The following is a 15396-nucleotide window of genomic DNA, read 5'->3' on the forward strand; positions in this document are numbered from 1 at the left end:
TTTGATCGATACCTGGAGACTTGTACTTTTTCAGATTTTCTATCGAAATTTCGACTTCTGAAAGCGTGGGTTCGGGTATAAATGGCTCAGCAATTTGTATTTCAAATTCGTCCCGATCATTTCTATTTGGCCTATGTACATTTAGTAATTGCGCAAAATAGTTTTTCAATCTGTTTAGGATTGATGGAGAGTCTGCAAGCAAGTCACCATTCTCATCCTTGATCACGTTTACCCTTGGCTGATATCCGTTCTTAAATTCCTTTATACCCTTATATAAATCTCGAATGCTTTATTCTATTTGTTTCTACCTCATTCAGTTTTTCCTTGAAGTAACCTCTCTTTTTATTCCTAAGTGTACGACATGCTTCCCGTCTTTCATTGAAATAATTATCTCTCTTCTCCTCAACTGGATCCTGTAAGAATTTCAATTTTGCCTGTTTCCTTCTTTCTACTACCATGCAACAATCTTCATGAAACCACGGTTTCTTTTTCTTAGTTTCATAATAACCTATGCTTTGCTCAGCTGCAATTTTGATACTATCTCTGATATTTTCCCACACGCTATTAACATCTAATTCTTTCTCAACTTCGTCGGAACTTTCTAAAGTGGCAAACCTATTCGAAATTTCGACTTGATAATTTTGCTTAGCTTCCTCGTCCTTTAATTTCAAAATATTGAATTTAGTAATATTAACTTGTTGCTCTACTCGCTTGGCTACTGATAATCTTTCTCTTAATTCTCCAATCACCAAATAATGGTCAGAATTACAGTCTGCACCCCTGAAAGTTCGAATATCTACTATACTAGTATGTCTCCGTTTATCTATCAAGATGTGATCTATTTGGTTGTGTGTCAATCCATCTGGAGAAGTCCAAGTATATTTATGTATATCCTTATGGGGGAATGTTGTACTTTTGACAATTAAATTTTTCGATGTGGCAAAGTTGACTAATCTAACTCCATTGTCACTACTAATTGCGTGTAGGCTCTCTTTTCCAATAGTTGGTCTAAAAATATCCTCCCGTCCTACTTTAGCATTGAAATCCCCCAATAAAATTTTCATGTGATATCTAGGGAACTGATCAAAAGTATGTTCCAATTCCTCATAGAAGCTATTCTTTACATGGTCGTCTTTCTCTTCGGTAGGGGCGTGAGCATTTATAACTATGATGTCGCACCATCTACCCTTAAGTACTAAATATGATAACCTGTCACTGATAAATTCGACCTTTTTTACTGCTGATTTTATTCTTTTATGAACAAAGAATCCTGTTCCTAATTGGTGATTATTGTTTCCTTCCCCATAATACAACAAGTAATCTCCTATTTGTGATATGCCATTCCCATCTAACCTAACCTCTTGTACTCCTACGAAGTCTATTCTAAATTCTTTTAACATGTTTCTTAATTTTTATTACATGCATCTTAGTTCAATGAACATTGACATCATTTACATTTAATGTGTATACTTTATTTTACTTGTTATATGTTTCCATTGAATTATGGCAATAACTTAATTTTAACTCTTGTTTTCTACGTATTCAGTAAATGGCGCTTGGCCCACTATGGTTCTGAACCCTTCAAATAACTTAAATAACTTAAATTATATTATATTATATTATATTATATTAAAGTGTGTTGATAACGGATATACCCCGATAAGTAAGTTTTCAATTTGTTATGGGGGCTCTTGAATCTCAGGAGGAACAAATTTTATTTTACAACAGGGCAACATAATCTGCTTGGCTCATTACCCAATATTTTTCCATTGCATTTAATGCATATGTATTTTATGTATTTTAGCTCGATTCAATTGAGCATAGTTAAAATTTGGATTATAAAATAATGAAATGCTAAGCTAACGTATTATTACTGCATACTAAATCAATACTCTCTCATTGGTCGTTAATTCTCTGAGATAAACATTATTTTAAGAAATACAGGAAACGAATACACAGAATAGCCTATCAAGTTTTCTGTGCATAAGAAGCTATTTTAATCTTACCTGTCCTCAATTCACTCAGAAGTTACTGTAATAACATTATAGCATTATGTCCATACAGAGAAACTACACTTTCCAATGATGAAATAATAATTAATTATACAAATCGGTTAATGTAGCTTCCGATATTGCTTCATACGAACACAGAAACATTTTCTGTAGGCTATGATTCATAGCTTTTGATTGTTGTTGATCAAGGCCCCTTATAGACGAAGTCATTTGTTTATTTCATTACACGGCCTTAGATGGCAGTTATTTTAATTTTAAAACTCATTTATCTCATTAAATATGAGTCCTATCAAAATTTTTCGTAGACTAAAACTTATCGGAAATCATTTTTAAAGAAATTTGTGTTATGTAACATTTTTCATAAAAATCAATAATAAGCGAGATATTTCGATTTATTTAATTCAGGCTCCCTTATAACCCCCTTTTAAATAATGTATTTTGAATGCCATATAGCCTATAATCTAAGTTACAACGAACTTAATTTATATTCCAATTTTCATCGAAATCCGTTCAGCCATTATCGCGTGGAAAGGTAACAGACAGACAGACATACAGACAGACAGACAGATAGACAAAAATTTCAAAAAAAGCGATTTTCGGTTTCAGGGTGGTTAATTATATATGTTAGGACCAATTATTTTTGGAAAATCTAAAATTACGAGAAAAATTTCGGCTACAGATTTATTATTAGTATAGATTAGCGATTATGTCATTGCTTTATGGATACGAGAGTTTTTCTCTGAGTTACAAAAGAAAAGAAATATAAATCTCTGAAATGAAGTTTTTACGACATGTAGCTGGATATAGACTCATGGATAAAAAAAAATGAAAATATGAGACAAGATCTGGGGATTGAGATTATAAAGGAAACCGTACTAAGTTTCAGACAACAATGGAGAATCATATAGACGGAATGGACGAAGACCTTGTAGCAGAAATAGTAATAAACTCTGGCATACTGGAAGAAGGAACGACAGTAAACAGAGAATGATGTGGTAGGATCAGTTGCCATAATATTGTTGTTCATGATATTATGATGATGATGGCGGCTGGAAGCATTTATTTAGAATAGCCGTACCCGTGCGCTCCGCTGCACCCGTTAGAAATAAATATAAAGTAATTACATAATTAAAATAGGACATTTGAGCCAGGGAACATTCGTGTTTGATAGAAGGATAAATCGTTTAATATGTTACTTAATTTAAATTGTATTTAAAAAAATTAAAATGCGATCATTTTGATCCAGAGACCACTGATTTGGTGCAATGACAATTCCTTTAACATGCTTCTTAATTGTTATTACATGCAACCATAGTTTAATGAAGATTGACATATCATTTAGTTTCAGTGTGTATACTTTATATTACTTGCTATATGTTTCCATTGAATTATGGTAATAACTTAATTTTAACCCTTGTTTTCTACGTCTTCAGTAAAATGGCGCTTGGCCCACTATAGTTCTGAACCCTTCAAATAACTTAAATAGTGATACAGCATATATAGTGATATGTAATTATATTTCTTTCTTTCGAAAATGTAAGAATTCACGATCTCCTATGTACCATTGCCATGGAATGAAGAAATGTGTTTTTTCTTCCTACCAAAAATTTTATATTTTGCACATAGGAGTTATTGCAGGAACAACAACGCTATAATCTGAGGCGGCGGTGAAAATGTATTGTATTGTTATTTTAAAAGTCTTGTATATCCTTAAATATCAGTCCTATAAAAATTTTGCATAGAATAAAACTTATCGGAAATCATTTTTAAAGAAACTTTTGTTATGTAACATTTTTCGCAAAAAGCAATAATAAGCGAGATATTCGATTTATTTAATTCAGGCCCCTTTAAATAAAGTATTTTGAAAGCCACACAGCCTAAAATCTAAGTTACGATACAGATTCTAATCCCTGGTTTTATGAGTCAGAGAAAATCGTGTGGCTTCGCCATTAGAACCATTTACACCTGAAAGTTTAGGCCTTTATTTATAATCTTGCTCGCTCGCGCAGTGTTTTACATCTCGGGAATTCGGCGGAGCTCGTACTTCAACTCAGCTTCCTAAAACGTGTATAAAATCTTACTTTAAAGAAGATTCTATCGGGAAAACACATTTTGATTGACACGATTAAGTTCCGCCAATGTAATATTTCTATTCCATTTATAACATTTTACTTTAGTTTTTTTTTTTTTAGTTGTGAGATTTTGTTAGACAAACTTTGTCATTTTGTTTGTGCATGTTTAAGTTTTTCGCCGATTTCGTTTCGTTTTTCCTCCGTTAAAACTGTACGTCTTCACTCATGTGTTTTGTTTTCCGTTAAACCAGTAAATTAAAATTGTTGCACAGTATCATGCATTGCAGTTTTGGAAGGAGGATATTGATCAAGAAAAATCTGAATAAATTCTTTACGTTCACGACGAGCTGTTTTGTAGGTATTTAAAGAAACTTTTACACAGAAAAATGCGTTGTCTAGAGTAAACTGTCTAACCAGGTTCAGACATGAATTGTCGGAGAATGGGGAGGGGAGGCGAAGTTGAAGTACGGGCTGCTGAATTTTGCTTGTGTATTAACCGATCAAATGTCCAGAGACTTCTGAAATATCATACATTTAGTGTGATATAGGACTCTTAGCTTTACTTCCTCCATAGGAAGTCGTATTCAAGATTTTCAAACGAAATGTGTGTCCCGAGCTGTGGCGTCGTGATCTAAGGTATCCTGCCTAGGACTTGCATTACGGAATGCGCGCTGATTTGAGTCCTCATGAGGGAAGCAATTTTCTCACGAAATTTTGGCCAGTGTATTGGACCGCTGCCCACCCAGCATCGTGATGCACTTAGGGACCTACGATAGGTAGCGAAACCCGGTAACGATAGGCAGCTATAACGGCTGGGGAGATCATCGTGCTAGCCACACAGTATATCTCCACTCTAGTTGGATGATCGTCCACCTCTGCTTCGGCATGTGACGGTGAGGTCAGTAGCCGGCTGGTCGGTCTAGGCCTTGGACGTGTTACGGATTGTTGTTGTTGTTATTTTTATTATTATTATTATTATTATTATTATTATTATTATTATTATTATTATTATTATTATTATTATTATTATTATTAGAAATGTGTATTGATTCCTCTTGCGACCAGGCGCAAGTGCGATAATCATTACATCACTATAGACTACTAGAATTTTTAGGTTCATTTTTGAGTAATTCATACGAATTTTATTCCTTTCAGGACTTTTCAACAATTCACACTAGACAGTTAGTGGAGGGATTCTCTATAGCGTACGTTCTGTCATCGTGGAGCTGGTCATTTCTCGCAACAACATATGACATCACATTCACCATAGACAAGCATGGACGTCCTCAGCGGAATTAGAATCCACAACAACGGCTTCTCTTGCAATGTGAGTAGCAGTAATAGCAGTTGCGTACATGGTGGCGGTGATATCAGTATTTTCCAACTAAATAACAATGTATGAAATGTGAATAAGAGTATTAATATATTTTCGACTGTAAAGATCTTTTTTTCGCTGTAAATAACTATTTAGAGAACTTGCTCCAACATTAAACTCATCCACCACGGTACGAGTACCATTTGGATTCTACTTGACTGACAAACTTTCTCTAAAATAGGGGTTGCCCTAAAGGACAAAGTATACCAAATATACAAGTATTAGTAAATACGTTCAATTTTATGAAAATGTTTTCGTGAGAAATGTAATAATGATGATAATGATAATGATAATAATAATAATAATGATAATAATAATGATAATAGTGTTATTAATTTACTTCATATATGTGTTTTCTCAGAAGATAGATTGAATATTTTAGAGCTATCAAAGAAACAGTCTTGGCCAAAGAGGATTCAAAATTGAACTCTCTGCAGAAATTAATATTTTTTTTTGTAATCGTACATTTAGCACCCACTAATAACCCAATAATTTCAATGGTTTGCAACTTATGAATATGTAAATAATAAGGAACAGTTGGACCATAAATTTGATTCTTCTCATTGTTGATATCTTCCAGTTGAATTGTAGGCCTATTCAATTCGAAGCGAATAGTAGGATCTATTATATAGCCTGTTGTGTTGTTAAAGGCTAATATATCAACCCGCCGACAGCTTCCTTTTTCCGATAGACCATAGATTTCTTCATAGGTGGTATATTCCTTGTCGCGAAGAGCTTGAGTGATTGCGGACCTGATTTTGTGATGCCTGGCATTGCGTAATGTCTCACCATGTGGGCAAGATCCAAGAACGTGGGCGAGAGTTTCTATCTCGTTGAAGCAGTGGCGACAACGGTTACTGTCCATGGACCTGCCCGGAATAGCGCATACAGCCGCAACATTACCGACCATTTTTAAGCATCCCTCCATTCACTGCAGCTCAGTCCTTCATGATGAGTGATCCACCCGGTTTATGGCAAGATGTTCCACGAAAAGGGAAACTCCTTTCCCTTTTTGAGAAAGTGCGCTCCAATATCTGCAATTCTAGATCTCTTAGCGTAGCTTTAATGTGAAATAGGGAATAATCTGGATACTGCATATTTACAGTGGAAAAGTACTTGAGTTGTCCGGGGATTATATAGTTAATGAACTAGAAATTAAGTGATTGGATTCATGTAATTAAAGAAATTGTAAATGAAATCAAATGTCATAACTTTCTGGAACCTTTAAGAGACATTCTTTGTGGTAAACTGTTAAGTATTCCTCAAGACAAGAAATTATTTTTGTTATCTATCTCTTTTCTATTCATAAGAAAGACGTGTTCGTTTCTCTTTTTAGATTGGGTGATAGATAATCATAGTATTATGTATATCGCACTCTGTTTCATTGCTGAATGGTCTCAGGAACACTGTGGCAGACAATCAACATGACTTGACTTTGGATAATGAAGTATAATACTTCGAAACTAGTCAGGTAATTTTCTAAAATGTTGACACAGTAAAGAAGTTGTAAAGTTAATCAGTGAAAATCTATACCATGTGTATTTGTTTAAAAATACTTTCATTCCTACTGTTAACTGAAATCAGTGGAATCGTGGGGAGAACGTTTTTGAATTCTCGTCTTTGTAGCTAAATGCACTACCTAACGCCATGTGCGACTTTAAGAAACTTCGTACTATAGCCTATAGCCACATACTTAAGATGAACTTATATTAACTAAGCTATACTGTTAAAGGTAGCATTCTGTAAAAAGGGAGGAATTATTACTATAGCGAAACTGAAAAAGAACAATTAACTTCACTTATAATAAAAATAAATTATTTACTGCAGTTAGTATTAATTTCGAACACTTGTACAAAACCAGTACAGGGGATTAAAAATGTGAGATTAATATGTAGAGTAAGGCCTTCTTAAGTTCCCTAGGTGTGTTTTATTTTGAAAAATTTTGTCCATACACGAATGCCATTGACATACTTGAAATTAGTAATAAAAATTGGGAATTGTAAGAGAATAATCCACTAGAAGAATATGGGCCTGAGTTATATATCGTGCTCTCAATGAGGGGTACGAAGCATATGCTTTTTCTGTAGAATATAAAAGCGCCATAAAATTGTCATTCTAACAAAAGAAAACTTGTAAAGAGACAGAAAAGCTCTTTGTCTTCCCCACTCCCACAGGACTTGCTACAGCAATGCTTTTTCACCATAAGTATAGTAATAGAAGCATTGGTGGTAATAAAAGTGGCATGAGATTTGAAACATTGCAAAAGTGAATTATTGGCAAAGCCATGTGTTTGTCTTAGGCCCTTGTCCATTCGCCAAATAGTATCGGTTTTCACGAGTATGACTGTAGGCTAAGATAATGTGATGTGTACTGACTTGCAGTCTTTGCTGCTTTCCTTTTTCGAGTACCCCGGCAAGCAGTCACATTCAACTTTGTGGTGAATCGCGCGTCATATGTTGTAGTCGCCACATGCTCTCTCGCACGGGTCCTGACACTTACCCTCAGTGCAATTCATCATCTCCTCACATTTATCGGCCTTCTTGCGTTCTGCGATTATGTTACGTAGTCATTTGATCTTACGTCAAGTTGGTTCCTACGGGCTATAAAAAGTACGGCAGCGTGCTGTGGATGTCAGTAGGCTATCCTATTCCCAAGACTGTGATCTTTTACAGCTCCCTTGAGAAAGGGATGTACGTAACTTTCGTTCTTGCCAGTCGGCAGCTATCCGCGAACGGATTCCGCTATGGCAAGAGCGACTTGATAAGAAAAGGAAATGAGTGTATAGTACAGCTCATGCATTTTGTCAAGACATTCGCGATGCGCAGTAGGGAAACAATGTTTCTTGGAGGCGGTAGGAGTAGAAGGGAAGGTCGGACGTGTGTCTACAAAGTTCAAGGCAAAAGCTAACTCATTCCCCTATAATTCGTAAGTAGACTCATCCGATCTCGTGCGGAGCTATGTAGGAAGAGTGGGGGGGAATGTCTGGACATAATACATGAGCTGTACCTTTAGTGGGGGGAGGGGGGGCATATTGCGTATGGTAGAGTGGTATCATGAAAAAATTAATATTGATATAGACATTGGTTGCTTGTGTTCTTGCTTAGAAATAGAAGAATGTTCAAGGAGTGGATGGAAAAGAAGTAATGAAACTGATACTGAAGATACTTAGCAGATACCGAAATAGTATGTTACTCCATCTCCTTCGAGGGAATGTGTTGCAAAATTACGACGACTACTCATAGGGATTATTATTTTAAGAACTGAACAATGTATAATCTAATTTAAATACCCATTAAACAAAACTGAATCAAATCTTCCAAGTAATGCCCAAAAATAAAATATAATAATAAAATTAGAATAAAACTTAAAATATTAAAAATCCATAAAAATAATCAAGCAATTTTTCTATGAAAATGGCCTACAAAAACTCGCATTAAAGAGGAAACCTATTCAATTAATTTAGAAAACTGAATAGTTGAGAATGAAGCAATGCAATATACAGTTTTGAAAAACATGTAAGGAAAAGTTTGGAGAAAATTATACAAGTTAAATTGAATGTAACTGACATGAATACAATTATTTTTGAGACCTATTTCGATGATAAGCTCTTCCTCTTGAAAAGTGAAGCAAGATTTATCATTGATATGTAGGTGGGTGGATGGATGGAGAGTTAAGTGTAAATAAATATAACATACTTGGGTGTGATAATGCAGGTGGGTAATTAATAGAAATACCATTTCACATTTTAATGAATTTCTTTCGTGTTTAGATTTTTATTACAATAATGTCAAAAAGAGGAAAAAGCATGGCAGCGACTCCAACAAGAATGCGTAAAGCTTGCTGCGGGAGTGGGGATAACTTCCCCTACTAGCCTTCTGTTCTTTCATATTTAACCGACAGAAGATGAGAGGAATTACGCTCACGGAGACGCCAATTATAACTAGAATATCAAAATTATTAGCAATAAATATTCTTAAGCGTATATTTCATGGTGATATTGAGTTTTCGGAGTTAGTACTAATTCTTGCTCAGGATAGGGACCAATGGCGGGCTTATGTGAGGGCGGCAATGAACCTCCGGGTTCCTTAAAAGCCAGTAAGTAAGTAAATACTAATAATTTTATATTTTCAAACAAAATACTTTTTTAGGTTAGGTCTCGTAAACCAATTGTGTAGTCAAACCAATGAATTTCATATTGCCGGACAAAATACGTAACATGTTGATCCCCTTCTCGCATAGTTTCCCTACGAAAATATGTTACAAATTATTGAATTATTTAGAATAAACTTCCAACATAAAGGTAAAGTACGGTAAGTAAATAAGTCATTCAGTACATAGGATCTTGTAACAGTTGGCAACACTGACAAGACGGCAATATTTGCTGTTTAGGAACTGTTCTTACGTGACCCTCACTAAACTGTACCAAACTGTCGGCCGTCTGCTCAAGGCTATAAAAATGTGTATGTTCCATTATTTGCGCCTATTGTCGAATCGGTCAGTAAATGGAACGTGGCCCATCTTTTTTGTCGATCTGACAATTTTGAGGTCATGTGTTCGCATCATTACAAAATATGATGTGCATTGCGCCGACAGAATAGTAGGCGAACGACTGTTTGTCGTGTGCATGCTACCTTAAGTCGCTCCGGGCAATTCATGTGTGAGAAAAATGTTAAATAAATCTTTTAAGGATGCAGCATCTGAAGGCCTTTAATTGCTGTCATTATATATAAAGCAACATTCGTTACGAAGATAAGCAATTCTCTCGTTCTACTTTATCTGGCCATAGAAAAATCATTGGAATGTAGAAGACAACAGCGATGCAGGAGTTATTCGCTCTTTCCAACATTTCACAAGCCATCAGGAGTATTTATCCAATCTGGTCATGTTTAAAAGTGCCTATAACAACATTTACCACATATCTACAGCATTTTTCTGTGGTATCACCTATGGAGATTTGTATTGTATTTGTTGTTGCCTACGCTATTTCTAGTGTTTTTTTATTGTATGGTTTCCTCAGAAAGTGAGATATTTTTCGTAACGTGGATTCTTTAAGAACGGTTTAAGTATTGTAGGTCTATTTTCCAAAGAAATTCCGGTAAGTAGGGGACTCTACTTTATGTAAAGCAATGTTTAACGAAATCATCATTTTACAAAGATATTTGGAAATCTAATATGAATTATCCGATGAAGATAAATTCTTGTCTTGTTTCTAAAAAAAGCTGTATGCTTTCCACGGCGGATTGTCTCTTTATATAAGTTACCTATTCAGAAGTATTGCAATGTTTCTGCACTGTAGAAGGAGTTTCACGCCAAACTTTAAATGCACATATGTTACAAAATAAAATTTTATCATCAGTACTAAAATATACTTTACCAAACACTTTAACGAATTCAGTAATCTCGTCCACACGTTTGGAGTAACGGTTAGCGCGTCTGGCCGTGAAACCAGGTGGCCCGGGTTCGATTCCTGGTCGGGGAAAGTTACCTGGTTGAGGTTTTTTCCGGGGTTTTCCCTCAACCTAATATGAGCAGATGCTGGGTAACTTTCGGTGTTGGACCCCGGACTCATTTCGCTGGCATTATCACCTTCATCTCATTCAGACGCTAAATAACCTAAGATGTTGATAAAGCGTCGTAAAATAACCTGCTAAAATATAAAAAATAAATTCTGCAATCTCAATACCATTAAACACTTTAGACATCTTGAAACTACATTGAACTCATGAATCACATTAGAAGAGACAAAACGGTGAGTGTTGATATGAAATGTATGGATGAAAATTCTTTCCATCACTTCGCAAAATAGGAGAAATGAACTTTGTTTATTATCGAGAATAAGAGCGACAAAGAAAGACAGAGAATTAGTAGAGATTTTCACTGTCATACTTTGTTTGACAGCACATGTAAGTCTCCTAGAATCAAACTACACTTTATCAAAAAATCTGATTTGTCAAAAAAAAAAAAAAAAGTAGTGCAGTTAGACTCCAAACAGTGATTTTACTATTGAAGTTAAGGCAGATAAATTCCAGTTTGACTCCTAAAGGGCAGTTTATCACATTCCCTACAACATTCTGCACTAAAACATATCTTAATTCCATATTTAATCATTTGGAGAAAGTACAGTTCGATCCTAGATGACTCATGTGTAGGTAGTATGTGAGGCAGTCGGAGTTCTGCAAGAACTGTACCAAGGAGTAAAAATAGTAAGTATTCGTTACGGAGAAAGTTCTGACACAAGGTTTACAGTATGCACTGGGATCTGTAGCAACGATTTTGATTCTTTCTAAGAGAAAAGTCGGAAGAAATAAGGTTAAGAGAACGCTGCAATTCACCTCTCCCAGTTCATCAAACTGGGTCTCGAACATCGAAAGAATAGAATGGAATAGGTCATTCTGTCTTTCCTTATACTGATACACTACTTTCGTTAAATTTGCGGCAAGGTAATCGATTTATTCTCCACTCACAAGAGCACAATATGTGTTCTTCGTATTATACCTTTTATAATCTCAAACACAGAATTTGCTCCGTGACTTTATTATTCGTGGTTCCTTCTTAAGAATAGTCTAATAAAATCGGAAGTGTCCTGTGATAGCTGTGAAAATCACTTCTAATAACTGCTTATGAAGGTTTGGGGTTGGATCCCCGTTACATTGTGTGAGATTTATGGCGAACGATGCAACGGTTAACGCATTTTCTCCGAGTAATTTACTATCGTAAACAGTTCATTCGCTGCTTAATTATCATATCATACTATCGTTTTTAATAGTGCTTGCAGTTTAAAACTTGTTATGCTTATTTAAATACCTTAACTTAGAACAAACTTAGCGAAGTAGGGTTCATAAAAAACTGAATACAGATATAATGACTGTGGTGGGAAACGAACAGCGTAGATAGTGAAGTTCTGACCAAATACAGGAGGAATGAGGAATTTTCATTATATTATTTATTTATCATTTATTCTGGACTACTGTACAATTTTGTGGTTCTACAGTGCTATGTACGGATAAAATTATACCGGTAACATAGAATTAGCTTCAGAAAGATGTATACAGATGGTGTCACAGACAGTAGTCTTTATTGCTGTATTAATGTTGTACAATGATGTCATTGTCGCCGACGACGTATTTAGTCTTCCCTGTAAAACGAAAGAAAAAATAATTATGAGACATTTATTATTATTCACTGTTTTGTCTGAAACATTTTGTGTGCGTAACAGATTTATGAACTTTCTCAGCCCAATTGCATTAACTTAATATATTTGGAAATCGTGATTTAAGTTGCAGGTCAACGAGTAATTATGCTCTAAAAAGTATATTTCCATTATTTCTGATAGGTGAATTAAAACATTAATGGAACCTGTATGGCGATAGTTATGTTTTTGAGATGATGAAGGAATCTGTGAAGAAGGAGTTGTTATCCCCGATTATAGGATGATATGCAAAGATGACTGAAGAGACGAATGCTGAATATAATGTGTCTTCGAACTTGGTCTTTAGAATCATCTGCACCTGAAATTAGGAACTGCAGGCTGATGATGATAAGGCTGTTGAAATTTCTTACCTTATTATCCGGTCTAATGTTAGAAGATTTTTTAAATGCCATCAATTTAGTGACTATTCTCCTCCCGTAGGAAATGGTAATTAAAGTTTTTATACGAAAGATATATTGAACTCTTGGAGACGAGCACGGACGACTAGAATTTTTGGGGAGAAGGATCTGACAACCTCATATTTATAACGAAGAATGCTTTGCGGTAACTGATAATTACATGGTAATGAGAATTAAGTAATCCGATGTAAATAATATTTAAATAAATGGTTAATAAAACCAAATATTGAAAGTTATGTGCAATATATAGGAGAAATATTTTATAGCAAACGATTGTGTGTTCATCAGCGAAAGATACCTAGAAAAGAATAAAGAAGTGTACAATATGTAGTATTTGTGGACTTAGAAAATATATTTGCCATTGTGGATTGGAATAAATTGATGGGAATCCTGAAGAAAATTGGTGTAGATTGGAAAGAAAAGAAGCTGTTCAGTTAATCTTTATATGAAACAACAAGTCAAAGTCAGAATAGGAGAAGAAATGTCAGAAGGAAGTGAAATGGGGGGAGGAGTACGTCAAGGATGTAGTTTATCACTTAACCTGTTGAACATCTACTTGGAGGATTTAGTGAAGAACTGTTTTCAGAACGTGGAAAGAGTGATAGTAGGAGGAAGAATAAAGTGTATAAGATTTCCTGACGATATGGTGGTGTTAGCAGAAGAGAAAATGATACTAAAGGATATGCTACTGGAGGTAAATGACAGCTGTGAGCAGTATGGAATGAAGATAAATGCAAACAAGGCGAAGACCATGGTCATAGAAATATATATAAAGAAGGTAAAAATTGTGGATTCTAAAGGAGGCAGTAGAGCAAGTGGACATCTTCAGGTACTTGGGGTGTACTATAAGCAATAACATGAGCTGCTACCAGGATGTCAAAAGAAGAATAACAATGGCCAAGGAAGCTTTTAATAGAAAAAGGAACATCTCCTGCGGGCCTCTGGAAAGATAACTAAGGAAGAGACTAGTGAAGTGCTTTGTATGGAGTGTGGCATTATATGGGGCAGAAACATGGACAGTACGACGAAGTGAAGAAAGCGAATAGAAGCATTTGAAATGTGAATATGGAGAAGAATGGAGCGTGTGAAATGGACAGACAGAATAAGAAATGAAGCTGTGTTGGAAAGAGTGGGTGAAGAAAGAATGATGCTGAAACTGATCAGGAAGAGAAAAATTAATTGGTTTGGTCACTGGCTGAGAAGAAACTGCCTACTGAAGGATGCAGTGGAAGGAATGGTCAACGGGAGAAGAGTTCGAGACAGAAGAAGATATCAGATGATAGACGACATTAAGGTATACAGAGTGAACTGTAAGTAATTAATGTCAGGGGAATATTCTTTGAGATATTTCAAACAAAAATGTTTAATGCAATTTTGCTCGTTATTATTCGTTTTCAAGATAAAAATTGTTTTATATGGAACGTTTCATAGCGTGTTTTGGGAAAGTTATTGGTTGAATTCACAATATGCTTAGTCAGTTTAAGAGAGTAGTGTATTATGATAAATTCTTGAAATGATTTTAGTTTTACCCTTCAAATATGCAGACATTTGGTTCAAAGAAATGTAATGTTTGAACATATCTTTTTTTCACAACGAAAAGTTAGATTTATGCACATTTAAATGACAAAATTAAAATTATTTCAATTTGTATTTACTGAATTACAAATTAAACTTAGAATAACAAAATTGTATAGTGATGAAATTACCGGATATTGAAATATTTTGTGATAGATTAAGAGAACTATTTACAGAAAACCATGTCTGAACGAGTCTCAATTACTGACCAAGTGTCTAGTAAGTTTGCGTTTGAATTCAATTTTATTTCGACGGTAGCGAATTTCAGAGTCTTGGTAGGGTTATTGTGAAAGAGGATGAGTATGAGGTGGTGCGATGGGATGGTATTGTTTCATGCTTGGGTGCTCCGTAGCTCATAGTAAAAACCTCATGGTGGGGGTAGGCGAGCTAAGTACCTGCAAGTGGAAGTGTAGCGAAGGAGAAAAGCTTCCCAGTCCACTTCTTACTTACCCTTACGCGCAGGTGGTTTTACGAGGTACCAGATGGCCTTTACGAATATTTAGCCTCATATTTGAGATGAATTATAGTGACAGGCAAAATATGAAATTTAATTTTCTAAATCATTCCTGCTTGTGCTATAGGAACAGGGATATTCCCGATTCACAATATTTAGAATTGAATTAATGCGAGAAATACATATTTCCTAATGTTTTAGTAAAATTTTCATGTTTATAAAAATTGTCATATTATTTTCTTCACATTTTGCGCAGTTTCTCCTTTTTCCGTTAATATTTCTATAACTACCACAAAATCT

The sequence above is a fragment of the Periplaneta americana genome, chromosome 9 (genome assembly GCF_040183065.1).
Source record: "Periplaneta americana isolate PAMFEO1 chromosome 9, P.americana_PAMFEO1_priV1, whole genome shotgun sequence".
In the NCBI taxonomy this organism is placed as follows: domain Eukaryota; kingdom Metazoa; phylum Arthropoda; class Insecta; order Blattodea; family Blattidae; genus Periplaneta; species Periplaneta americana.